This window comes from Opisthocomus hoazin, chromosome 2 (assembly GCF_030867145.1).
Source record: "Opisthocomus hoazin isolate bOpiHoa1 chromosome 2, bOpiHoa1.hap1, whole genome shotgun sequence".
Taxonomy (NCBI): domain Eukaryota; kingdom Metazoa; phylum Chordata; class Aves; order Opisthocomiformes; family Opisthocomidae; genus Opisthocomus; species Opisthocomus hoazin.
In genome coordinates, this window is record NC_134415.1 from 5,640,396 (window position 1) to 5,667,258 (window position 26,863).

Consider the following 26,863-nt stretch of genomic DNA (forward strand, 5'->3'; position numbering starts at 1 on the left):
TCTCCCCCCTCTCCTCCCCTCCCTCCCCGCCGCCAGGCCACCAGGAAACGGCCAGCAGCCGCCGCCGCCTCCGCTCCTGCCGCCGCCGCGCAGGGTCAGGGGGCAGAGGGCGAGCGCCCGCCCCCCGACCAATCCCGCGCCGCCCGGCCCCGAGGGGGGCGGGGCGGGACTGCCGGCGTCGCCATGGTTGCAGCACGCCGGGGGGGGGGGGCGTGAGGCGGGTGCCGGGCGGGGGGGGAAGCGCTGCCCCTCCCCGAGGCGGGGGGAGCGGGAGGTACCGCGGCGGGGGTGCGGGCTGCGGTGCAGGGACGCCGTGTGCTGGTGGCTCCTCTTCTGGGCTGTCTCACACCCCCCCCCCGCGGGCTGGTTGTCCCACCTGCTCCCGGCTGGGCCCCGCGGGTCGCGTCCCTCCGTGCTTCCCGAAGGTGTTGTCCTGGAAGGCACCTGAGGCAGGTAGCGAGGCTGGTCTTCGTCAGCCCTCAGAGGTGAGAAAGGAAAGTCTCGCTGCGGGACACAGAATCCCAGCACGGCAGGGGCTGGAAGGGACCTCTGTGGGTCACCCAGTCCAACCCCCTGCCGAAGCAGGGTCACCCAGAGCAGGCTGCACAGGACCGCGTCCAGGGGCGTCTTGAATATCTCCAGAGACGGAGACTCCACAACCTCCCTGGGCAGCCTGGGCCAGTGCTCCGTCACCCTCAGAGGGAAGAAGTTCTTCCTCATGTTCAGCTGGAACTTCCTCTGCTTCAGTTTGTGCCTGTTGCCCCTTGTCCTGTCACTGGGCACCACTGAAAAGAGTTTGGTCCCGTCCTCCTGACACCCACCCTTGAGATATTTACAGGCATTTCTAAGGTCCCCTCTCAGCCTTCTCTTCTCCAGGCTGAACAAGCCCAGCTCCCTCAGCCTTTCCTCGTAGGAGAGATGCTCCAGTCCCCTCATCATCCTCATAGCCCTCTGCTGGACTCTCTCCAGTAGCTCCTCATCTTTCTTGAACTGGGGAGCCCAGCACTGGACACAGCACTGCAGATGGGGCCTCACCAGGGCAGAGTAGAACGATACTCTGCTCTGAGCAGAGGCACACAGCACCGTCTGCTTGGCAGGTACCCGCATCTCATTTGACACGTCTCTGCCTCGTCCACGTTATCGAAGAGATTCTGCTGTGGCTTGACGGGAGGAGTCGAGCCTCGCCGTCCCGCTCTGGTCACGCACCCGCTCCCCTCACGCTTCTGCATCACAGCGGTGCCCGGCCAGGAAGCGTGGTCACCCCCGCGCAGGGGCCTCAGGGGACCCTGCCTGGACCCTGCCGGGTGGCTGACCCAAGGTGGGCTCCGCTCTCAGAGGCCTGTCTGTTGGTACGGGGTCATCTCCAGGTGAAACTGCCTTTCTTTCTGCTTGCCCAGTTCCCCCCTGAAACACCACAGGACTGATGTGACGCTGCTGCTGGCTCCTGCCCTGGTTCGCTGGCTTGTGTGTGAGCACAGCTCACGCTGCTCGTTTTCCACGGCACAGAGTTTCCTGTCGTTTGGCATCTGCTGCTATCTGATCCCAATGTGAGATACCAAGAAGTGAGAACACAAAACTAGGAAGGGAAGAGACACGTTCCCTAACAATTAAAAAGCACCTCTGTTTCAGAGCCACGGTATCCACTCAGAGCAGAACATTCCTGTTTTTTAAAGGTTTTCTCTGTCATCCTAACTCTCTGTTTCAACACGCTGTTTTACTCCCGCCCATCCTGACTGTACTGCACGTTTCTGTCCTCCTTCTGCCTACAGCAATGTCAGACCTCTGCCAATCCAGCCGCACCAGTGGCCGCAGAGCCTCTGGAGAAGACTGCTCACCAAGGCGTGCTGGGATGTGGCAGAGGTCCGGGCAGAAATTCTGTTGAAAAGATCCAGCGGCCAAAAGAAACGGCATCAAAAGCTCACCTGCTCGCAGCCACTCCACTAACAGTCTCGTCAGGGACTGATCTGTGCCTGTGCTGGCACTGCCGGAGCAGAAGTTGTCCGGCATGCAAAAATTTCCGTGAGGAACTGCACACCTTCACACCTGCCAGAGCCCTGATGGAAAGAGAGGATGGGTGAGAAGACAAAGGAAGAAATGCCACATTAGTATACGTTCAGGGAGTGTAAAATAGAGAGATCTCTTTCTTCAGAGCAAATGACTCTTTCAATAAACTCACCACTACGATTCTTGGTTTTGGAGGGAGCTGGAGGGAGGCACCCAATTTGTGCAAAATACAAGTCTGGGGATCAAATAACTGGCATCTATTGGAGCGAGGTGCACTGGAGAGCACGGGCTGCCAGGAGACGCGCGGATGTGCTGGATGAGAGGTTTTGATTTATCCAAAGTGTGTTTGATGCAAGTGAGAGCAGTTCCTGCAAAAGCACTGCTTGTGCCTGCGTCTAAAAAGACACAGACACACACAGACCCCAAAGGCTAAGTTTTAATTAGCAAGATTTTCTATATAATTCAGAGCACTCTTCAGCAGCCCGAGACTGTGAACATCCTGATAAACTCCTGCCACGTAAGCTCTACGGCCAGCTAGACAGCAGATGGAGGAGCGGCTTCCCTGCTGCTGGGGGATTCCTTCACCGGGCACATTTGCTGAGGGAGAGGGTGCTGTGCATGGCACGCTTCCTCACCGAAAGCATCGGATACTTACACGTGTGAAGTGCTCAAATCTGGAGCCGTAATCCCACTTAACTTTACAAAATCTGCAGGCCGCTTATTCTTTAAACACCTTGCAAAGCCTACACAATCTTTTCTTGCCCTTTTCATGGTCTAAAAGACCTTGGGATGGTCTTCAAAGGTCTCCCTGCAGCCCCAGGTATTTTCACCAATGTTAGCAATGTGCTTAGATAGATTTTTCCCTTTCCAGCAAAATTAGCCAGCCATGCATGTACCGAAAATCCTTCTGTAGCTGCACACTTCACAAGCTTACCGAAATAATCCACTGCACATGCTCAATCGCAGTTTTCAAAGGTTTGTAACTCAGTCAAATCAGAACTAATTACTTCTCAAGCAAGCAAACACAAGTCTACTTCAAGGAAGGCTACTTCCATGTCAGAGTTAATTTTTCAGCCTTCTGCTGATAAAGTTACCGAAATGCTCAAAAAACGCTGTAAGAAACAATTTAGCTCTAGAAATGCATTTTTTTTTTCACTCTCCTGATATTCTGAACTGGCTCAACCAGTTTTGTTCAAGTCTTTCCAAAATATTCACATTTGGATAAAGTCCCAATCCGGCAGATTTCATCCTGAATCATTTATATTTCAGAGACCGCAGAAAACACAGAGGTTTAGAAGGGAAAATGTTACATCGCTTTAGCTCTAGGAAAAGCTGCCTGTTCTGTTACAAGACATTCGCATGCACACACCTCTTTGCCTCAGAAGTTCTAACGTGTTTAGTCAGCAAAGCAAAACTGAAAAAAAAAAAACCATTTCAATTACAGTAAGGAATTCAAGAAAAATGTAAGATATTTTTAAATTATTTTTCCAGTGCATTTCAAAAGAAAATATTAGCGTATTTTAAGACCACCATTGTTAGAATGATTCAGAGAATATAAATGCTTCTATATCAGTCATAGCCCTTTAAACAAAAGAGAGATCAAGCATGTGAGCATACAAACAGGAGTGAAATTTGCAGAAGGAATCATCAAAACTTTGCCTTTGATCTGTAATGCAGACACCTAGATTTAACGGGCCAAATTCTCATCTAGTGAGCTAGGGTGTAAACCAGTGTGAATGCCACTGAATTTATGTGAGAGAGGGTAGAAAACCAGACACAACCACGACCAGAGTCTGATTCAGAGTTGTTAGCGCTCATCTTCTGGTAACTAAAGACCACAGAAGTTGCTCATCCTTTTTTTTTGGAGTGAAATGACCTAGTCGGAGGCGAACAAATCCTCCGAGAGTGCGAACGGAAAGTAGTCCTCACCTTAGGAAGAAGTGAGTCAATCCCTTACTCACACAGTCTTGTCCTTGCAAAGACAGGAAGGAGGGTTTTCAGACTAGGTCTAAAACACAGAAAATAGGTTTTAAGAACTTTCAAAGGCCAAAAATCTGACCCAGGTGCCTGAGCCTCTTTGATACGTGGAAGCTATTACGTTGCTGATCCAGTTCAGATTGCAGTCGTTCAAGCCTATGCAGTTATGTCAGGAAGTATATCATTCCTCCTCTCTCATGAGAAAGGTTACTCATTAGCCTAATGTAAGACATTTCATAACATACAAATCACACATTAACATGACATTTACAACACACCTGTAGAGGATAAAGGTTTATTAATGACTTGCAAGCTCGAGGTGAGTACTCGGCCTGAGACGAGTCTGTGTTTGTAGCGCAAGAATTGTGTTTGTAGTGAAAGATCCTGATCCTGCAAAGCTTTATGCAAATGTTTAACTTCATTCAGTGCGTATTCCCATTGGAGTCAGTCAGACTACTCAGACATTTAAAATTATATGCTCATGGCTGAGTACTTGCAAGATTAAAGGTTAAGTGCAGCTAGCAGGTCTGAAAATCTATGTGGGTGTTTCGCAATTCCTCACCGCGCAGTGGTAACAATGAGAAACAGACTACCTCCTCAGCTAAAGACTTGGGAGTCAACATGTCCTTTCCCATCTGTTTAGATGCCAAGAACTATGTTTGTTTAATTTTTCAGCACAGTTTCTGATGCTACCCAGAGTAGGCAGACGTGCTGGCAATAGCATGAGAAAGTGGCTCGCTTCCAGAAAATCTTGTTACCCTCCAAGAATGTTTTTCGAGCTGTTAAAACCCCAAGTAGCAAATATTGTATTAAGCACATTTTGCCTTGAAAAGAGTGCGTCACCCTGCCTGGCCTGTACAGGGCTTGCTGTGCAAGGTCTGAATGCGTCCAGGCCTTTTGGAACTAAAGCTCTGTCATCCTAGACTTTGATATCAAGACGATATTATCTTTGCTTTGAAAGCATAAAGCAGTGGCTATTTCCTCTGATAGCAGGTTTTTTATGCTGCTCCCCCATTAGAGATCAATCAGCACATTACATCATGTGACGCAGATGTTGTGAACGCTGCATTTTCTCACAAAGGTTTGCAGTATCAGCTTAAGCCCTCCTGCTTCCAAGGCGAATGCTCCAAATCTGGAAGCCCTTCCCCTCTATCAGATAAAGCTTCTGGTCCAACATTCCTTGGAGTTGTTCAGTTCTACAAAGAGAGGAAACAGATTCTTTTCCTATGGGTGGTGAAGACAAAGAAAGAACAACTCAGCCTTTGGTAGGCCTCCCGCTAAAGATGGCAGAAGCCAGCACAAACTGCAGTCCCATTGCCAACTATTCTTCCCGAGCTGAGTCACTTAGTGTGTTGGACTGAACTTCAGCAGCACAAAACAAACCTCTCGTGGCTTTCAGTAGGCTGATGATCCGATTTCAGAACGTGATACAGCTCAGAAGCGTCTCTCCTAGGAGAGCGATGATAGATGAAAGAGAGAATCGGCCGTGGAGAGAGACTTGCTGAAAGAATGACCTCACCTTTGATTGAGGTAACTTGATCCCCCTTTGCTGCATTTATCTGAATTCTGGGGGTCGTGCTGGATTCTTCGTAGCTGCCAGGACTGGTAAAGACTGATGATCTACAGTCGGAGACAGGGCAGGAAATTCCATCCTTTTCTCTCGAGTGAGACTCCACTGCAGTGGTGCGCAGCTGTGGTACCGTAAGCCATCTGAGGCTAGGGGTGAACACTGCGTGCTAATGCATAATACAAAAGTCTATTTCTGAGCAACAAAGACAAATGTGAACACATCACACAATGGTGCTGTAATCTCACTTGGTACTTTGGCTATTCAAACTCATAATCCAGATCTGTAAGGCTACAGCCAAGTAATTTGAGGCTGTCTATGATACAGCTTTGTTACAGCAAAGCACAGAAAATGCAGATAATTAGCCTGCAGTGACATTCCTGGAGATCAAGAAAGAGATTTCCCTGAGTCAAAATCTTTTACCAGAAGCAGGTTTTGCTTATATCTTGAAGTAGTCTTATATCTTATATCTTTAAGTAGTCTTTCCGAGCTAATTGCACCATCATCAGCTCACCACAGGCAATGTTGGGGAAAGGGAAAGAAAGAGAACAACTGTAAAGAGGAGTGAAGGTGATGCGGTAGGAAGGGAGGTGAGAGTACAAGGAAGCAACATAGGCCTTTCCCTATCAAAGCCACTGCACCGTATTCAGAGTCTCTCTCTGCAGTGTCTGAATTGAAAAGACTGGTAAGCGATTCAGATCGCCAGCTCCTCAGCATGTCAGACCCTGGCTTCTTCTGCAGAAAGCAGGGAGAAGTGGATGCTTAGCGAGTGCTCAACCCAGGTACTGCAAATGCTTCTCTGCAGTGACTGTATATGATTCAGAGGGGCAGAGGGAGAAAAATCTTTCCTAGCTATATACTATTTTAGTTTCAGCTGGACAGTAGAAAGCATCTCCTTATTTCTTCCCTACTTCCCTTACAGTAGGAATTAATGAAAGTGCTTCCAGTCTGAGAAATGGAAAGAGGGTCTCCAGTTTTCTGGAGAATCATAGAATCATGGAATCATCGAGTGCTTTGGGTTGGAAGGGACCTTTAGAGGCCATCTAGCCCAACCCCCCTGCAGTAAGCAGGGACAGCTTCAATGGGATCAGGCTGCTCAGAGCCCCGTCCAACCTGGCCTTGATGTTTCCAGAGATGTGGCATCGACCACCTCTTTTGGCAACCTGTTCCAGGGTTTCACCACCCTCATGGTAAAAAATTTCTTCCTTATATCCAGTCTAAACCTATCCTCCCTCAGTTTAAAACCATTACTCCTTGCCCTGTCACAGCAGGCCTGGTTAAAAAGATTGTCCCCAAGAAGTATCCTAATAACTGACAACGATAAGGTGCCACAGTGGACAGGCTGAACACAGCTCAGATGTATTTTGTTAGTTTTTTTTAAAATATAATTCTTCCATGTCGATCCTGTTGGCTCGCACTCAGACGCACACAGTGGAGCCCACGCCTCGAACCCGGTACGCTGCCCATCGCAGCCTGTCGACGCCGTGCCCCCCGGGCACAGCGCAGTCTGACAGTCAGCAGCGCTGTACCTCCCCGGGGACCCCTCTGCGCCCGGCCGAGGACACCGCTCCCCGCACGCCTGCCTTAGCGCCGCGTCTGCTTTTTGCATGACATCTGCGGCTAAACTGATAAACTCCAGTGAGGCATTTCTATCAGTGCTGTAGATTGTACTCCTGGATATTGCTCAAGAATATTTTGCACTGGGCAACTAAAAGTAGGGTTTTTTTCACACAGCATAGATCATCAATAAATACATTACTTTATCATGTCTATTTGTGTATTTGCCAATTTGAAAAATTTGGTGTTTGGATCCCACAATCATTATAACAGATTACTCAGGTCTTCTGCATCGCGCTCAAGAGCATATTTCATGTAAGAGGGAAAAGAGATGCTCACGGCTATTTCAGTTCATGTACCCTCTAGAAGTCATTTATTGATTTCTCCCAAATTTAACCTTTCAGTACTTTGGAACAGCCAGTCAATAGGCTCTCTTACCACAGGGGATAGAAATTGACCCCGTTTGTAGTCTTCATGACACTTCTGGCTTCAAACTTTAATCATCATCGGCAGAAACCATGAAAGATGCGGTTTCTGAAAACAGGGCCAAAACCAGCAAATCTGGAGAAATTAGTTTTGCACTGTTCGACTTCCAACAGAAGTAGCCAGATCCACCCCGTGTGTAACACGCCTGAACTGCAGTGAGCTTGGCCCCAGCACCTATCACGCAAAGTAACTTGAAAGAGAAACCGGGATTGCCCTGCAGAGACCACGTAGTTCCCATCCCCTTTGTTCTCTCAAGAGTTTCAGGTAGAAGAGCAAGTGTTTTCTTCCAGGAAGTCAAATGGCAAATAGCTGAACTTCCTCTCCTGTTTCTATAAGCTGAAGGTCTGTGGGTTTGTGAACCAAGGTGAAGATCCTTTTTCCTTTCTCATTCTACCAGAGTATCACTTGCTGTTTTCTCTAGCTTTAAAAACTATTTCTGATCTGAAAGAGACATGCACCTCATGGAGCGATGGTCAAATAATGGATTTACTTTTACTTGTACATTAGATTCTTCCAGCACATACAGGTGTAAATGAGGCCTTCCCTACTGAAAGAACATTTTCGGCCTCAGGAATTCCCCAGCAAGGTCGTTCCTTCCATAACTCCAAGAGAGAGGTACTATGTCTGGTTGCCATCTCACATGCGCTGTTGTAAATTGGGAGTAACTCTGTAGAAGGCCATGTCACTACAACAGGCTAAAACAGGTGTAAGCTGAGAAAAAGGATTAGGTTTCTCACATAGTGCCTTCTCTCACTGGAAGGTGGCAATATAAAGAGGCTTAAAAAAGCATTTGCACAGAGTACTGCACTTCTGTGTAATTCTACTGTATAGAACAGTCCTAAAAACTGTCACCACAGGGGACTTTGTGCATGGAAATGCTCACAGGGCCACTGTTAGCCCCAAAGGCTTGTGTGCAGGGACCAGGGCTGGCGGGGAGGCAAGGGCAAGGAAGGCATGGGGAAGGGGAAGGAGAAAGGGAAGGGGAAGGGGAGAGGAGAGGAGAGGAGAGGAGAGGAGAGGAGAGGAGAGGAGAGGAGAGGAGAGGAGAGGAGAGGAGAGGAGAGGAGAGGAGAGGAGAGGAGAGGAGAGGAGAGGAGAGGAGAGGAGAGGAGAGGAGAGGAGAGGAGAGGAGAGGAGAGGAGAGGAGGGGAGAGGAGGGGAGAGGAGGGGAGAGGAGAGGAGAGGAGAGGAGACGAGAGGAGAGGAGAGGAGAGGAGAGGAGAGGAGAGGAGAGGAGAGGAGAGGAGAGGAGAGGAGAGGAGAGGAGAGGAGAGGAGAGGAGAGGAGAGGAGAGGAGAGGAGAGGAGAGGAGAGGAGAGGAGAGGAGAGAGGAGAATCAGAAAAGAGAGGATGTGACCTCTGCTTGGTTATGTATGGGCATCCACGGGTTGTGTCAGGAAGCCCAGCATGAGGGACATGCCTTCACACTGTAGCCTCTCACACATCATTTGATAAGGAGGGAAAACCCCCACATTTTAGGAAATGCTTCCTGCTGTGATGCTGGGAATAGAAATCTCTGTGATGCTGAACAAGAAAATCACTGTTTCTGGTATCGCATCTCTGTAAGCGGCACTTCTGCTGTGTACTTATTTTTCTTTTGTACTGCCTGAGTCATCCCTTCCAGATGGACGTCCCAGGACAATCTTACAGGAACAAACATCCTTGGCTGTACTGCACAGAGTAAAACATTTACCAGCTATTCTCTGTATGTCCTTGTTACAGAAGAGCTCACTAAATACTTGCCTAGGGACACAGATGTACCCGCAGAGGTGCAGCGTGACAGTGGTGAGACAAATGTGCATACACAATATTGACCTTGGCGGTTGTACGCCATACGGAGCGCCAGCAGAAATCCTACCAGTCCACCAGCAGAAATCCTGCCTTTAGCTGGTACAGCCCCTACCAAGCCTGTCAGCGCCTCACCTAAACCATTATTTGTCTGAGTCATCTGCCCTTTCAGGATCCTGCACGCTGCGTGCCCCGGAGCAGCTGAGACCCAGAGCTCTTTGCTGAGGAGAGTGCAGAGCGGATGGCAGCTCAGCACTGCAGACACCATCGCGCCTAAAGGCAAGGATCCTGTCAGGAAGAGGGCCATGTCACTGCACGTTAGCCATACACACACCTATGCACTGCAGAGAAACTCTGCGCTTAAGAAATTTATCTCCCTGCCCTGTCACGCTTCCCCAGGGCTCTGTCAAGCCACTGGCGGAGGATTTCAGCCAGAACAGAAGCAACACCCTCTGTGCTTGGGTGTCACGGTCTTCCTTGCTTTCTGATGGGACCTTGGGAGGGTCTGGATGCAATGGGAAGCCTCATCTGCTGCAGGATCGCTCTTTCCTTTTATCTCGCTCTTTCCTGCTTCTATTCCAGTTTATCAGCTTCGCAGATTTTGTCTTTCTTCCTGGCAGGCAGACTTTTTTTTTAAATTTGATGAAAGGCACTACATATTCTTGCTGCAATCAATAGCCTGCTTGCTGGCATGTGACTAAATAACAGTAATTAGCCCAGTGGCTGGAGTTTCCCTGAGTTAGATCATGATAATCTGTGCTGGCTCTTCATAGTGTTTGCTTGGTGTCTACGCTGCTTTCTTGGCTAGGTTACCTTCAGGCATACCATGTGCTTGAGTAGTAATAATAAACAGGAAAAATGAGGCAGTTCATAAGATCATTATTTTAGTTAGATTTTCTGTTCTAAAAGCCAAAAAAACATCAGCAGGCCCAATACATCCAGGAGAGCTGGTTTTTCCCTCTGCTTGCTAAAATGTTGAGCTGTTGTATGGCTATATCAAAGAATTTCGGGAAGGATGGAGAGGGACTTCTCACAAGGGTGTGTAGTGATAGGACAAGGGGGAATGGCTCTAAACTAAAAGAGGGCAGATTTGGATTAGATATTAGGAAGAAATTGTTCACCATGAGGGTGGTGAAACACTGGCCCAGGTTGCCCAGAGAAGCTGTGGCTGCCCCCTCCCTGGCAGGGTTCAAGGCCAGGTTGGATGGAGCTCTGAGCAGCCTGGTCTGGTGGAAGATGGCCCTGCTCATGGCAGGGGGGTTGGAACCAGATGATCTTTATGGTCCCTTCCAACCCTTACCATTCTATGATTCTATGATTCTATGAATTTGATGGAACACCAAATTAGTTCAGGATCCCACTGGTACTTCAGATGCTGAATTCCATCAGCCATGAGCTCATATCTTTGCTCATGAAAAGAGAGGGAGGAAAGACGGGGAGTTCGTGTTTGAAAGACCCGAACAGATTCAGATCTCAAGCGCTTGTCAGGGTCAGTCTGCACATGTATTCTTTCAGTTCTTGAAAAATTGTCTTGTTCTGCTGCACAGGAAAAAAGACTTGACATAAATGGTCTCCGAGAGGCAGAAGAGGTGCTGACAGGACTCCAGCACCCCAGTCCCCCAGCCGAGGAAGCAGGGTCCTGGTGGAAACTAGAGGCAGTAGCTGATACGTGTCTGAGAGGAGTCAACATGCTTCTGACATCCCAAGAAATGCAGAACCAAAGGTCTTGCACCTACACAGGGCCTCTGAGCAACCTGGTCTAGTGGAAGACATCCCTGCTCATGGCAGGGGGGTTGGAACCAGGTGATCTTTAAGGTCCCTTCCAACCCAAACCATTCTATGATTCTATGATCTGCGATTTACCAGGTGGAGAAGTTTCTCCTTCCAAGAAGGGTAGAGTCTTCAGAGAGGAACCTCTTCAGTGCAGGAAACCCTGCCAGAGCTGTGCTTTTATTCTGCACGCCCCATGGGGAGTGACATTACCTAGAGCTGAGAAAAGTTTGAATAAATCAATCAGCTGAGCCAAGGCCCCTTTTCAGGGTGTTACCAGCTACCCCCTTCCCACGTAAATCTCCCTGCCAAGATTTTCCTCTGCTTCCTTGAGCAAAGCCCAGAAGCGTTCGGACTGGTTCTGCTGCAAGCAGGCTCTTCACACGTCTTCTGGGAGAACTGGCAGCCGCAGGCAGCCGGTAACGGCTCCCAGAGTTCCCAGTCCCTGTCAGAGAGAGCTGGCCGGGCTGCTCAGTCCCCTGAAGCTGTTCAATAGCTGTGTGTGAAACGGCCTGCTCCCAGGCCACTCGTAGTGGATCAGAGTCTGCAGCAGAGGTGATGATCAATGTTTGGACCTGTAATAGTTCTCTGCATTGTGGGTTGTTGCAGGGACTACAGCTGAGCGAGTGCACTGCTCTCCATCCTACGGAGCTGAGATGCACCCCAGTGACGAAGCCTCAGTAAAGCCAATGCTGATCCTCTGCCTGCTCTATGGGAAAGAAGGGGAACATCGGTGCAGAAGCTGTGGATCTGGCACTCTTCAGAAACACCGAATTTGCTAAAACCTCCCAAAGAACAGATCCAACTGGAATTCACTGTATTTTCAGCTCATTGTTCCAGTTAGATCTCAACCCTACATAGAAATAAACAACATCAAGTAAAGGCAGGATGAATACCTTCTAGAAGCAAAAAGATATACTTTGTCAACTGATTACACAGATGGGAAAATCACACAAGCAGTGGCGAGGTGGACAGCAGTCTGGGAGAACTGGCGACATCCCATAGGCTGTGGAAAGCATCCTCTTCGTCCGGTGCTTCTTGACATTTCCTCAGAGCGCAAGTTCGCAAATTGTGCACTTCTGAGTTCAGACAAAACCTCCCAGGCTTGTCAAGGGTATGGATGCAATTGCCAAGCCAGGGCTGTAAGACTTCTATAGATGTTGCCATTTCTTTTTTCCTTCTCTTCTTTTTTTTTTTTAATTTTTTTTTGCTAGAGATGGCTCTTGTAACATCTTGACTCCTGAGCAAGATGAATTCTGTCACTGTGCCAGTTCTTTGCGCTAGGCAATGGAGGGCAAAGATAAGGCTTCAGATGTGTCCCACTTATATGTCAAAATACTGCAACACTGACAAGTATTTTAGTGCTGTACACTCCCTGAATACTAAACTTCTTTCTGGTACTATCTTGTGCTACACAATACGGCTTTTTTTATGCTTCAGTTTACCAGCCTCCCTTTTCATTTGCAGTTAGGCTGGTAGGGGAAGAAAGCCCCTCGCAAAAATTAGGATCGCGTTTTTCCAGTCTTTATTCAAGTATGTGGCACATGCAAACTGTTCACACAAACCAGGATTAGAAGCCCTAGAGCTAAGATATATTCACACCTTTTTCATCCTGAAGTGTTCTTTATCAGAGCTCAACTCACTATTTATCTTTGCAAGATTTAAAAAGAATGTTTTATTACCTAGCTCAGTGCCCTCTTGCTGTCCTCAGAGATGATGGAGTGGAGAGTGCACTTATAAAATTTGCAGTTGACACCAAGGTGGGAGTGGATGCAAGCACTTCAGAGGATGGGATCAGAATTCAGAATTATCTTCATATGTTGGAGAAATAGTCTAAAACTAGCAAGACAGAATTTTGTAACCACATGTCCAAAGCACTACATGAAGAAATGAAAGATCAAATGCACAAATACAAAATGAGGAATCATAGGAGAGGTGGAAGGACTGAAGAAAAAGGTTGTGAGAGCTACAATAGGACTCAAAGCAAATATGAGCAAAGGAGGTAGATCTCCTGAAAGGCAAATCTCATACTGAGATGTGTTATCACAGGAGTATCAGATGCAACAGGGGATTACTCAGCTCTACAAGTCACTGGTGAAGACCCAGCTGGAGTATTGGATCTAGTTCTGGCTGGCTTTTTAAAAGAGCAGCAAGAATATAAGCCATTCAGAGAATGTGGCCTGCCAGAAACAGCTCAGATCATTAGGTTGGTCACTCTGGAAGCTCTAAAGGGAGACTCGATAATAGTTTTCCAGTAAGTGAAAGACTGTCCAAGAGAGGACAAGGATCATTTATTCCCTTTGCCGAGTCTTCAGGAAAGAATCCGCTAGATCCTGCAGAATGGCAGTTAGATATTGGAGAGAAATCCAAGGCTGGCTAATAATCCCTAGGGAGACTTGGGACTCTGTGCTAGCAGAGGATTTTAGGAATAGTTCTGGCAGTGCTACAGCTGTATTTGATCTCACTTAGAGCAGGCAAATTATCTCAGTGGTTTCACACAGCTTCTCAACATTCTCAATCCTATTTTATCAACAGCTCCATGCCGTTCCTTTTTGTTTGCAGCAGCGCAGTGTTGAAGCTGAGCTGCAGGTGCTTTTCAGTCATGTCAGCACTTTGGCAGTTCCAAATTCAGGATCGGACCCCTTCACTTTCTCATGCTTCTGCTGGACAAGCAGGGACCGTTCTCATCATCTGACTCTGCTCCCTGCTTGCACACGTGGGTTTCCCAGCAGTGAGAGCGTTGCGTTTCCCCAGCGCTCTGCGCATGGTCCCAGCTACGTGGGTACGCTTGAGCAGTCACACATACCCCCTTTCCAGTCACTCCTAGATCTTGTTCAGGTATAGGACTCTACTCACGATGTTTTCTAGGTCACCCTGAACTTCTGTCCTCACTGTGAAAGCAGAGAAGGTTTATTCGGGGTTCAGCTGCCCATGAAGACCCTCAGGCTCCGATTTCTACCCCGGGATCAACCCTGCTGAATGCAAAGCCTGAGCTGTGGGCTGCTGTGTAGGTGCTGTGTGTCCTGCATCCCCGCCTGCCAGCGCCTGGAAAAGGAGGAATCCACAGCGTTATTCCAGTTTACCCCCTGCATGCTGGTTCACAAGGAGTCCTGTAAAACAAAGGTCTTCTTGCCAGAGCCTGAAAGCCCAGCTCCCCTGGCAAATCCCCGCTCTTCCACTGCAAACAGAGGTACAACCGCTTTACAACCCGGGGACCTAGAGGAAAGGACCAGGCTCTTTCCTCCATGTGAGTCTGTAACAGAGCACAAGGGAGTGCCTGTGCAGCAAGAAAATGAAGATACCACCGTCACCTCACCTGCTCCCCATCTTAGTGGTGGGGAGTAGCATGGGCAATGCTTGTCCGAGTCTCTGCTCTGCTGTGTGCCGCAGACTGCGCTGCGGTATCGACCTGTGTGAAATAACTCCAAATTATGAGGAACGGTTTGGCTGCAGGAGGATGGAGCACCACGCGGGCTGATTTGCCCTGCTTCGTGGTGGCTCTTACAAATGGTTTTGTTCACAGCCCAAAAACTCCAGCGATGCAATTAGCACGGAGAGTAAAGCTGGATGGTGACCTCAGGGCTGAGATCTGTGGAGGTAAACAGGCTGGAGATCTCCCTTGCGTCACCCTGCAGTGCTTTGTTATGGTTGGAGAATATCTTCCCCCGCCTCCGACAGGCAACAAAACCTGTGTGAAGAGGTAGTAAAGCAAAATGTAGAAGCTTTCATGCAAGTAATTCTTTTCATTGAAAGCATAAAAAAGTGTAATTACCTGTATTTTCAGAAGATTTTTTTCATGCAAAAAAGATTTGAAGCCAGAATAAAGGAAGGCTCCTGGTGGAACTCTAATTTGCTTATAACAAGCAGTTGGGCTTCTGATGCGTCAGCATGCATCAAGAAAAGACACTGCATGGACGCACTCAGGTGAGTCCTGGCCACCACAGAAAAGCTCACTTCTGAAGAGTGAGGTTCACACTTGCACCCAAAATGCAGGGGTTCGTGCACACACCATTCAGCCACCACCACACCTGACCAGTTCTTCTCCCGCCTCTCCACAATCATGCATTGCAGAAAGTGAAAAACCGAGACTGGCTTCCACAACATTCTGGCATCAGCCTTTCCACGTCAACATTGATTTTTCTTTTTCCTCTTCCACTTTCTCAGCCATCCAATTCTCCATTTACCTCACCCTCCTGCCGGAGTCTGATCCCTTCTCTCATGCAGACAGGCCCTTTGCTCTGTGGAGCATCCCCCGGAGTTCTCTGGCTTATCCACACTGAACAGCAAGATGCTGTGTGGAAGCACGGTTAAGTCTGGTTCTGCTTGCTTTCTGCTTCCATTCACAACCTCTGTTTTCCCATCCCATAACTTCAATGTGTTATTTTTAACATTTTTTATCTTCCTTTTTCTCCTTCCTTTCACAGCGCTTAATTTTTCTATTTTCTTTCTTCCCATTCCCCAATTCCCTCTCCCAACGTCCCCTATGAAAAAGGAACACCCAGTAAAATTCTCTCTTATTTTTTCCCATCTCTTCTCCTTTCCTTCTCTTCCAGCCCTTTTCTCTAATTCTATCCCTTCTTCCACTTACTTTTCTTACTATTCCCAAGGGTACGTTTCCTCAGCCATTTACTGATTTATTTGCTTATAAGTTTATTGCTTTTGGCTATTGTCCTCACAGAAGCCCTCACATTTTTCACGTTTCCCCTCAGTTCCCAGTTTTGGCTCATGGCTCCTGCAGCTGGGGTAAGTTTCTGCACTCCTCCCCTCTAGCTATGGGTACACTACAAGCCAGAGTACCAATTGCAGCTGATAGAACACCTAGTTTTATGTAAGCTCAGTATTAAAAACAGTAGGACTACAGCTATGCAGGCTTTAGTATGGACTGCAGTCTGTCCAGGATCTTAATAAATACACGGGGGCTTAGCTGTGGCTCCGCTCTGTGCTGCGACCGCTGCACGAGGCCCAGGCGAGCTGTAAGCACATCCTTGCACCGTAAAGCAGCCGCAAGCGGCACAGCAGGGAGCTTGCAACCAGCGGGGCATGGCAGCCTGCAGCAACCTGTACGGTACCCCAACCCGTGCTGCTCCACAGTGCTCCGAGTAATGCAGAAACTCTGCTGAAGCCCAGTGGGACGTCCCCAGGCCTTTCACAGAAGTGGTCCCGCCTAGCCACGGCAGTGGGGAGAGATGCCCCCCCTTTCCCTGTGTACCCCTTCCCCTCAACTCATGATACCCCAGCACATCTCTACCCAGAGTTTGCCAGATGTCCAGGGATATAGCCTTGTGGCTGCTCCCTGCAGAACTCACAAGGAAATAATCTTTCCCCAGACCAAGTGGGACCTTTAGTACCCCATTGGTGAGCAACATTTAGGGGTCCAAGCAGGGAAGAAGGTAATGCAGGTTAACTTTTGGGTTGTGCAACACCTCACATCACCAAGTGCCCTGATTCTGTGCTATTCACTTCCAGGAGAATTTTGCTTTTGTGTTCAAAGGAATAAGAGAAGCTTTGTGGAATTTGCTTCCGATAAGATACAGCACTTTTTTCAGCATGCAAGAAAGGGGAAAAGAGAAGCAAGAGAGAGAAAATAAAAAGAAGAGCAGACTGGTGTGATTTAGGAATGAGGTACTGGAATTCCCACTGAAGCTGATTTAAGTCCCAGTCTCTCAGCAAGGGCAGATCCCCAAAGGTGCTTGAATGTACAGCCAGCAAAAGAAACAAAGAAGAGCTTGGTACCTAATGCACCCGTGCAAAACCCTTTGATGGTAAGTCCTGAAGATAAGGGAGTGAAAGCCAGACTGACCAGAGCACCACGCACCAGTTTAACTTGGCTGAAAGTCAGGCTCTGCGTGCTTTTACTACACAGTGTACAAAACGGAGCTCATTGGCAATGCTCATTGAATAAATGACAATAACGAAATTTGAAGCATAGCCAAAAGGATACACGGAACTGACTTGTGTGTGGATTTCCCTTGGACAGGGCATGGTGCCTTCAGCACCGGGAAATACACTTCCACTGGAAGCTTGTAGTAAGGTAACTGTTACTTTTCACCAGTTATTCCAGGGTGATAAAAACAATAATCTGAGACTGTGGTAGGTCAAACAGTAAATAAATTATCAGTCAGATTATACTGCAGGTCCATAAACCAAAATGGATGGTGTTCTGGGAGTAATGACTGAAGCATTAAAGATATCTGAATTCTCCTCTTAACGTACGGTCCAAGATTTGCATCTTGATGACGTGCCAGACTCGTCTGCGGAGCATCACTTGTTATTTGTGAGAGAGGGCTGGGGGAAGATACAAAGGCCAGATGAGTGCAGAAGGCACGAAATTGTATGCCGATGGAACAACATCTATCTCAGAAATTGTCCTTTCTTCCCATGTCGTTCAAAACCGCTGCAGTGAAACACAGGATTTCTACTCACGGGGTACTGACACGGGAGATTTTTCTGTGGATCTGTGCTATCCTTCTGAGAATGAGTGCAAGGCACAGAAGAGTAAGCTGCAGCAATAAAATGCTGTGCAGCGGGTAACAGATAAATAATTCAGGGCTGCGGACAAGCAGATGAACACCAGCTGGTTCAAGCTGGTACGAACTGCACCTCACCTTGCAAATCGGGATCTTGGATTGGAAGCTACTCGCTGTCGATAGACATCTCAGCTATTCAACACTCAGGCGCTTCAGGCAGACATTCCAGAGCCGCTGCCTGACCTAGCACAACCAGAGGGACTGCTGCTTTGGAGCGAGCAACTGCCCATCCCTCTAGCTTGACTTCTGGTCTCCAGCACAAATCACAAGACATCCCTGCAGATTCATCCAGGCAGCTGAGCTCTGCCCTGAGCTAGCCGGACCTCGGAGCCCCTCGGTACAGACCTTGAGGGGTGATACTGATGAGCTGCATTGTAATGGACTCGAGCTTGCTGCTGCCGTAGACAACGGTGATTTCCCACAGAATTCAGTTGGGAGCAACATAAAACCACAGGATCATATCATCCCCACTGCAATGATAAGAAAATATTGTGTAATTGTTATTAATACTTTAGCCAGACAAGGATCACGCTGTCGTAAAAGCACATGGGGAAAAAGTCTCTAGATCAAACACATTTGACTCAGAGTTCAGGTGTATCATCAACTGCCAGAAGAAAACCTGTAATGAAGGAATGAAGAAATGAAGAGAATGATTAGAAATGATAAGGCGCTTGTGTTCTGACATAAGTAGCACAGTTTTATTCTTTAGAAGATACAATTAGGAAATACTGAACCATGTTATTAGCATCTAACAAATAGTTGTTCAGAACAGTTGTCTCTGCACTTCACAACTGAAGTGAGATCTGCAGAGGACAAAGTGGTATTTTTATGAATGAGTTAGAGAAGTTTATTCCATGTAGAGCAGAGAGCAAAAAGAAAGTGCGAAAGGCGTCCGCTGAGATGGAAGTCTGAGATGGGTATCCAGTCTTCCCTTCCATCACTCTTCAGAGGGGAATGCTTAAGCCCCAATGCTTACAATGCAGATCGCCTTTAGGTGATTCCCAGCCTGTTCACCCTGCTCACATAAAAGCCACTGGCTGCAACGTATTGATGGGTCTGGACCAGATGACGTGAGTCTCAGAAAGTCAGCTCCCACTGAAAACAGCCTCTCAGCCAACATCTGGCAGAGGAAGCGAACCTGGGATCTTCTGTATGAAAACCACCAGCTCTTTCTGAAAAACACGGACGCCAGCAGAGAGGGTGTCTTATAAAACCCATTCATCAGAGGTGAGTCCTTCTGCTTGTGGGGTTTGCCTTGACTGGAAAGCAGGATAAGTCACGGACACAGCCTTCTAGCCCAGAAGGATGATGTGGGAGAAGCACAGGGCTGAAAGAAAGTTGAATCTAGGGCTTGTGAGACTTGGATTTTCAGTGTGATGTCCAATTTGTGGTGAGGGGAAATGAAAAACACCTCCAGGTTCACATAAAAGTGACCCAGAACAAATTAGAAGTTTTGTGAAACAAATAACAGCCCGCTCAAAATGAATTTTCCTGAAATGCTTTGTTTTATTTGAAATAAAAGTTTGTTTGCATCTCATATGATGTTGAATAATAATAATAGTAACAGCAACAACACCAACAATTCTTCCCAGGATTTCCCCAAACAAAGCATTCAACTTCAAAACCATGAACACAAAGTATTTTAAAGTCTTTGATTTGACAAATTTGGCTGAAATTCATGAATACCTTGGTTCTCTTCCACAAATTCCATGATTTTCTGAGTGAAAATTTACTGTTTCTCAAAGAACTGCCCCTCTTCATATGTGCAACTGCTCTTACCCTCTGTGCTTGCAACACATAATTACCGGGAGCTACGAAGCTGACTGCCAAGTGCTCCCCTGTTCTGCGTTGTGATGAGCCATTACTGGCTTTTCGGGGGGATGGCATTCAAATGGCACCCTCAAACAAACATTTAATTTAAAAGTACTGAAAATATGACACAGTTCCCCTGCTGTGATGTTCTAGACGTACAGTTTCCAACAGCGAAACTGTCATTTTTTTTACCACCCTTCTAACACTCTGCAGTGCCTTCTTCTGTTTGAGTTGGCTGGGTTTGACCTTTACAAATAGCAGCATGGCAGAAGTAAGCACTGTATTCTCAGTGTCATTCTATCTCAGAAAAACAAACAGAAGATTGCCAGTTTTACATTGGTGTCGATATACATCTGTATTTTAGTCGAATCAGTACAGTTCTTTCAGCACTGAATTTGAGGTCTTCTTTATGCTTCCAGGTCACTGTGTGTCTATGGGGATTCATCAAAGTGCTGCTTGCTCTGCTGACGGTCTGCCAAGCCGTCCTTCTAAAATATCCTAATCCAGAGGTTGAAGTTCTGCTTACAAACTGAAACCTGCAAGAACCAAAAAAAGTAAACTTTCCTCGTTAAACAATATCTGGTTTTGCTTAAAATTTACTGCGGCTGGAAACAATGTGGGCAGAAGAATGTGGTTTTGTTCATGACGTTGCCTTCAGCTGGAGGAACGTGCTCCGGGCGTGCGAAGTCATGGAGCTGAGCACGAGCCAGCACCCGCACCCACCGGCTTCTGGCTCTCAGTCTCCTGCCGAAGCCACCAAAAGCCTCTGCTGACATGGCCATGTGGATTTTCCTGGGGAAGCCTTCATGGGGTTTTCGAGAAGTAGGTTACTGCTGTGCCTCACGTCTGCCTTGGCTCATCAGGTGCCCCAGACATCCTTAAACTCAGTATCTCTCCAGCCACCTTAGGCATGGAAGGTAGGTTTAATCTCAGTCGTGTTCAGGGCTTCTAGATATGGGGACATTCAGGAGAATTAAATTGATTGATCTTTGGAAGTGGATTAGGTGCTGACACATAATCAGCAGCGGATTAAACGCTCTCGTGCAGCAATCGGGAGGCCCTAATTCACTTTATCTTCATTCACTCTGGAAGCGAGTTAGTGACTGAAGTGTGGGGAAGCGTGACTGAACCGTGGGCCCCCAGCTCTCCCCTGGCCACTCGGCAGGGGCTGCCCGCCCGTGTGAAGGGTCGGAGAAGGAGGGCTGGGAGAAGGCAAGCCTCTGCTCCCGCCTCGTCGCCGCGCCTCACAGCCCACCTCTCGGGGCACTGGGTCCCAAGTAGGGAAGTCTGGGGTCTCAGTGGTCCCCCCACTGCTACGTACCATGTCCTGGCCTGGTTGATGAGTCCCCAGACTGATCTTTGGAAATCCTCCTTTCTCCATCCTCTTTAGATATTTCAAGAACTGAGGTTCTGGTAAGGTCAAAGAAAAGTCCAACTGCCAGATTAATCTGATGCTGAGAATGAAATACAAAGATTTGGCATAAAGGCACCAAGGCTTTTCAAAGTTTGCTAGCAAATAAATGGTACCAAAATAGGGTGACAAACCCTGTACCCTATTTAGGCGTCAGCCAACACTGCTGCAAGACCCACAGCAGACTTCTGCTCACCTTTAACTGTGCCAGTCTCTCAGGCATGATCAGCATTTGTTATTAAAACCCAGGCTGCCGTGTTTTATTTACTTCATGCTGCTTACTGAAAAACAAGACAAGCGTGGATGAAGAGTTAGAATGTACCCTCAGCAAGTTTGCTGATGACACCAAACTGGGAGGAGTGGTAGATACACCGGCAGGCTGTGCTGCCATTCAGCGTGACCTGGACTTGCTGGAGAGTTGGGCGCAGAGGAACTTGATGAGGTTCAGCAAGGACAAGCGCAGGGTCCTGCACCTAGGGAGGAATAACCCCATGAACCAGTACAGGCTGGGGCGGACCTGCTGGAGAGCAGCTCTACAGAGAGGGACCTGGGTGTCCTGATGGACAACAGGTTGACCATGAGCCAGCAGTGTGCCCTGGCTGCCAAGAAAGCTAATGGGATCCTGGGGTGCATTAGGAGGAGTGTGGCCAGCAGGTTGAGGGAGGTTCTCCTTCCCCTCTACTCTGCCCTAGTGAGGCCCCATCTGGAGTACTGTGTCCAGTTCTGGGCTCCCCAGTTCAAGAAAGATGAGGAGCTACTGGAGAGAGTCCAGCGAAGGGCTACGAGGATGGTGAGGGGACTGTGGAGCATCTCTCCTACGAGGAGAGGCTGAGGGAGCTGTGCTTGTTCAGCCTGGAGAAGAGAAGGCTGCAAGGGGACCTAATAAATGCTTACAAATATCTGAAGGGTGGGTGTCAGGAGGACGGGGCCAAACTCTTTTCGGTGGTGCCCAGCGACAGGACAAGTGGCAACGGGCACAAACCAAAGCACAGGAAGTTCCAGCTGAAGATGAGGAAGAACTTCTTCCCTCTGAGGGTGACAGAGCCCTGGACCAGGCTGCCCAGAGGGGCTGTGGAGTCTCCTTCTCTGGAGTTATTCAAGACCCGCCTGGACAAAGTCCTGTGCAGCCTGCTCTGGGTGACTCTGCTTCGGCAGGAGGGTTGGACTAGGTGATCCCCAGAGGTCCCTTCCAACCCTGAACATTCTGTGATTCTGTGAGGGATTCAGCCCTCTTCGTCAGGCTATGGCACATGCATGGCTTTCTCCTGAGCGTAGGAACCAGGGAGGCAGGAGGCGAAGATCTCTCTTGGGACCAACCCTGCCAGCCACAAGAGCATGCCCTTCTAGCTTGAGACACCTCACCACCCTTTGCTAAAGCGGTTGTTCTTTTCCAGTTGAAACCCTGTGACCTGCCATAAATGACCTCTTTAGCCCAGGCAACGCCGGCAAAGTGTGGTGCAGAAAGCGGCTCGCAGCCTGGCACACGAACAGCAGTTTGCTTTCTTTTAAGGTCCTGCCTTGCCCCAACCGAAAAAGCAGCTGCTCCGCGTTCGGATGCCTGCTCGTGCTCCCAGCGCTAGCGCAGCTCACCCCCCCGCCTCGCCTTTTCCAGACGCTCGCAGCAGTGCATTACGCTGAATAACGGCAACTTTGAAAAATAACTGGAATCTCTTCAGACTTCAGTTGACCTTAAATACAGGTTCGGTTTCTGAAATCCCTTCCTCAGCAAAGTGCATGTCTGGGAGAATGGGTAATGAAATAGAGAGGGTTGCTGTCTCTCGCCCTGCTTGGCAGTTACCAAAAATTGTTGCTCTTTGACGGCAGCTTCTGTGTGATCGCACACCCGTAGCAGAGACAGCGCTGAGCCTATTCCATGCTTTCCGCTAACGTGCCAGTAGTTAACTGGTAACGCTCCGCTCTCCTTCACTGCATCCCACCCAAGCCAAACAGCAGCTGAGCGCAGAGCCAGATATAAGTATTTTACAGTCTGGGAAGTCGTAGTTTATTACCAGGAAAGTTTTTATTTGTACGGATCCCAGCTACAGTCACACCTGGAAATACCACTCGTAGCCGTTCACAGATTATTCCCGTGATGTGAATTTTCATGTTTGCTAAGCAGTAAAATTACCGGCAGAAAGAAGGAGAACAAACACGTGACCGGGGACCATCTGCTAGCGTACAGACGCTCGGCTTGTGGCAGTCAGGGTGGCCACAGGTGCTAATTTGGGGTGGCCTCACTGCTTTTACAGCGCGTAGCTGTCTCCCACCTGAGCGCAACTTTTGTGTGGCTGTACATCACCGATCATACACAGAATCACAGAATGTTCAGGGTTGGAAGGGACCTCTGTGGGTTATCTAGTCCAACCCCCCTGCCGAAGCAGGGTCACCCAGAGCAGGCTGCACAGGACCTTGTCCAGGCGGGTCTTGAATATCTCCAGAGAAGGAGACTCCACAATCTCCCTGGGCAACCTGTTCCAGTGCTCCGTCACCCTCAGAGGGAAGAAGTTCTTCCTCGTGTTCAGCTGGAACTTCCTCTGCTTCAGTTTGTGCCCATTGCCCCTTGTCCTGTCGCTGGGCACCACTGGAAAGAGTCTGGCCCCATCCTCCTGACACCCACCCTTGAGATATTTATAAGCATAGATTAGGTCCCCTCTCAGCCTTCTCTTCTCCAGGCTGAACAAGCCCAGCTCCCTCAGCCTCTCCTCGTAGGAGAGACGCTCCAGTCCCCTCACCATCCTCCAGTAGCTCCTCATCTTTCTTGAACTGGGCACCACCCTGAGACTCGTGGGTTTGGGGTCCCACCACCTTGAGCCACCTGGTTGTGGGGTCCCACCACCCCAAGCCACACACCCTCGCATACACCAACACACGCCCTTACCCCTCCTTTTCAGTGGCTTAAGTCAGGAGTCCTAATACGCGAGCTATTTGTTTGACTTGGTAAAGCTGAAAAAAACAAATACGTGTCTGAAGTGCAGTAAGACAAATAATCGTACACCAGCCTACTCGACAATGCTACGCGCTATGTCTGAATACATGTGGAGTGCTTCGGCAGAAAAACGCACACATATATATGCATAGAGACAGACAGGAAGATGTCATTTATGTGTATGTATGCATATGTACACACACATATATATAGAATATTTCAAAACTGAAAAGGAGATTTAGTCACGGTTTCTTGGTGCTCGCTGGTGCTGTGTGTCTATCTGCAGACACACATGTGCACACACTGCTGGTACTGTGAAAACCATCTGCGCTTGCACTGTATAGCAATTTTAGTCACATTTCCCATGGAAATAATGATTTATGAAATCACCCTACTTCTGCCTGCTTGCTCCTCGTGCAATCCCGAACCTTTTTAGCAGCTCCAACCTTACCTGGAGATAGCTCATTTCTTACAGAATCCATGGAAATGGGCACCCAGACAGAGGAGGAAGCCCCCATCTGTGTTGTGACTGAGGTAAAGGCTCTAATATGAACTTACCCTCATTCTAACCCGCAGAATTTGCAAGAGACAGCTAATATAAAAGCCTAGTAGCCCTAGGGAAATTTAAATGGGAACTTTCATTCAACTACCGAGCCGATCGGAAGACTGGGTCCATTAGTTCCCGTGCTCATGGCACTACTTTGTTTCCGTTGATCTGAAGAAAGGTGTTCCCCTGTCCGTTTCTAGATTGGACCTTCAGCACATAAGCTCATCCTGCACAGTTTTGCTTCTACACAATGTTTGTCTGTTGGTGAAGAGGCTGGATGACTCACTTCCAGAGATAAGAGTTTGGGCGAGTGACGTATACTTATGTCAGAAGGAATTAGACCAGGACATAACTGAAGGGGTAAAAAAAGGTCTGAGTATAATGATGATTTCTGGGTTTGGCAGCTGGAGAGGAATTAAACAATAAAAGAATTTCCAAGTCTGTTTTTCTTGTTCCAAATCCTGAACCTTATTCCCTTCCCAAAGACACAAGGCAAGGTGACAACGATGCACACCTTAACAAAATTTGCCCACCACGAATGCAAAGGGAGGTTCAGAGCCCCTGCAAAACAGAGGGAGAGTCTCAGCTGAACCAGAGATTTATGCATCCTGGAGGCTGTCCCAGATGATGATGAGAAGAAAACAGCTTCATGTTTCCCAGCCCTTCTCGGACTCCTGACCGAAACCCCCGCCAAGCTGGGACAGAACAGTAAGAACTGGCTCCTGCACCACAGTTTTCACACCCGGAGACAGAGGGGCAGGAGCCCAGGGAGTTAATACAGCGAGCGGCCCTAATTGTGGATCTCTAAACTTCCTAAGGGTTAGGCACCCGGACCTCTTAAGACCCCTCCTGGTGTAAGAAATCAGGTACTTGCACGCTGCGTAAAGATTCCCATATTGCGGGTTTTGCATGTGATGGCAAGATAGAGCTCGTTGCGATTAGAGTCACCTCATTCCCATTAATCATGTTAATAATTGAAAACATATGTTCAGCTTGAAAGCACAGCAAGAGAGTTAGGCAACCCTACATGGAAGCATGTTGTTACCCCATTCTAACCATACGCATTAACACACCCTTACCAACCTGGCAGAGAAAATCCTCCCGCCAGGACCAGGTGCCGTATTTGCTGTTAACTTCTTGCATTCCATCCTGACAAAGCCCATCCCTGGCCACTCGTTTCGCCTCCGAAACGCCTTTGCCGTTAAGCCTGACCCTTCTCCCGTAGTCTGGACACGGTGCTAGCGGTGACCTCTTCCGTACTGGTTTGTAAGCTGCTTGCACAGAAAGGCATCCGGCCGAGGCTACGGGCTTTGCAGGGCTGGTTCAGCCGTGGTCTGTGCCTCCCTCTCCCGCAGCCACATCAGGGGGACAGGGCTGCCCACCGCCCTGCCACCGCGCTGCTGCCTGAGCCTGGGTTGTGGCTCCCGAGGAAGACTTTCAAATTGCCGACACCAAAATAGCCCAAATCAGCTTAAATAATAATAGGCATTGATATTGCCATCTCATTGCTCCCACTACAGTGAAGCCAGTGTTTCCTTTATAAGCTCCACTTTGACGGAGCTTGCATGTTGCAATCATTAAAATGAATCCCAGGTGAAAACCTGCAACACAAATTCTTACCGGAGCAGTGAATTTCAGATGAATCCTCCATACCCATAGGCAGGCAATGTTCTCAACTCCGCATCTCAGCCTTGCCCAGCTCCTGAAACCAAAGGGGGGACCTTTTGCTTTGACCAATGCAAAGCTGGGCTCTTCTTGGGCTTGGCCACGCTATCAAGTTACCATGGCAGCTCCAGAAACCGCAGTAACTCCATCAGGTATCTGAGCCCTGGGGGAAGGATGAAGAAAAGAGAGTAAGTTTGGATACAGGTGGAAGAAAGGATGAGTGGTTTTTCTTTTCAGACACGCTTCTTCCTCCAATGTGCATATAAATCACTTCTGCTGCTATTAGTAACGGGCAAGAAATCAGCCTGTTTGGAAATGAGTTTTGCAATCCTGTAACAGGAAGAGAGACGGAAGGAAAAGGAAAAAGAAAAGAAATAAGAAAAAAGCAAGCCTTGTTTAAGTATTAATAATATGGCTAATAATCTGCTTTACATTGCATACTGTGTTCTCACCAGCCCTTCTCTCCTCCAACACCCTTTCTCCATCGATCCATAAACGCAGCAGGAGTAAGTTCCTCCCACCCGGAGAGCAACCCTCAGTTACTACCGACATTTGTGCTGGTCCTTGCCTCAAAGGCCAGCAGCGTGCTGCGGGGAAGCTCTGGGCAAGGAGATGGAGGGTGATGAGGGTCATACGCACGGCATCCACCTCGGGCCACTGCTGGAAACGGGAGCCTGGGTGACACGGAGCCTGCGGCTGACCTACTGGGGCTGTTCACATGTAGAGATGGGTCTGAGGCTCCAGCGGTGCAGAGGGCATCTCCTGACCTCTCCGGTCACACCTGCTCTCCTTCCTCCTATCTCCTACCAACTGGCTCTCCCCAGTA

The 26,863-nt window shown here is 48.5% G+C and overlaps 1 long non-coding RNA gene across 1 annotated transcript; it reads right to left on the reverse strand.

The window, feature by feature from the left end:
• Nucleotides 1-19,431: 19,431 nt before the first annotated feature.
• LOC142365037 (uncharacterized) lies at nucleotides 19,432-26,047 on the reverse strand. Its single transcript, XR_012766381.1, has 3 exons — nucleotides 25,993-26,047; nucleotides 20,810-20,942; nucleotides 19,432-20,024 (listed from the first exon to the last, which is right to left on the reverse strand). It is a non-coding gene; the product is annotated as an uncharacterized LOC142365037 (long non-coding RNA).
• Nucleotides 26,048-26,863: the final 816 nt, after the last annotated feature.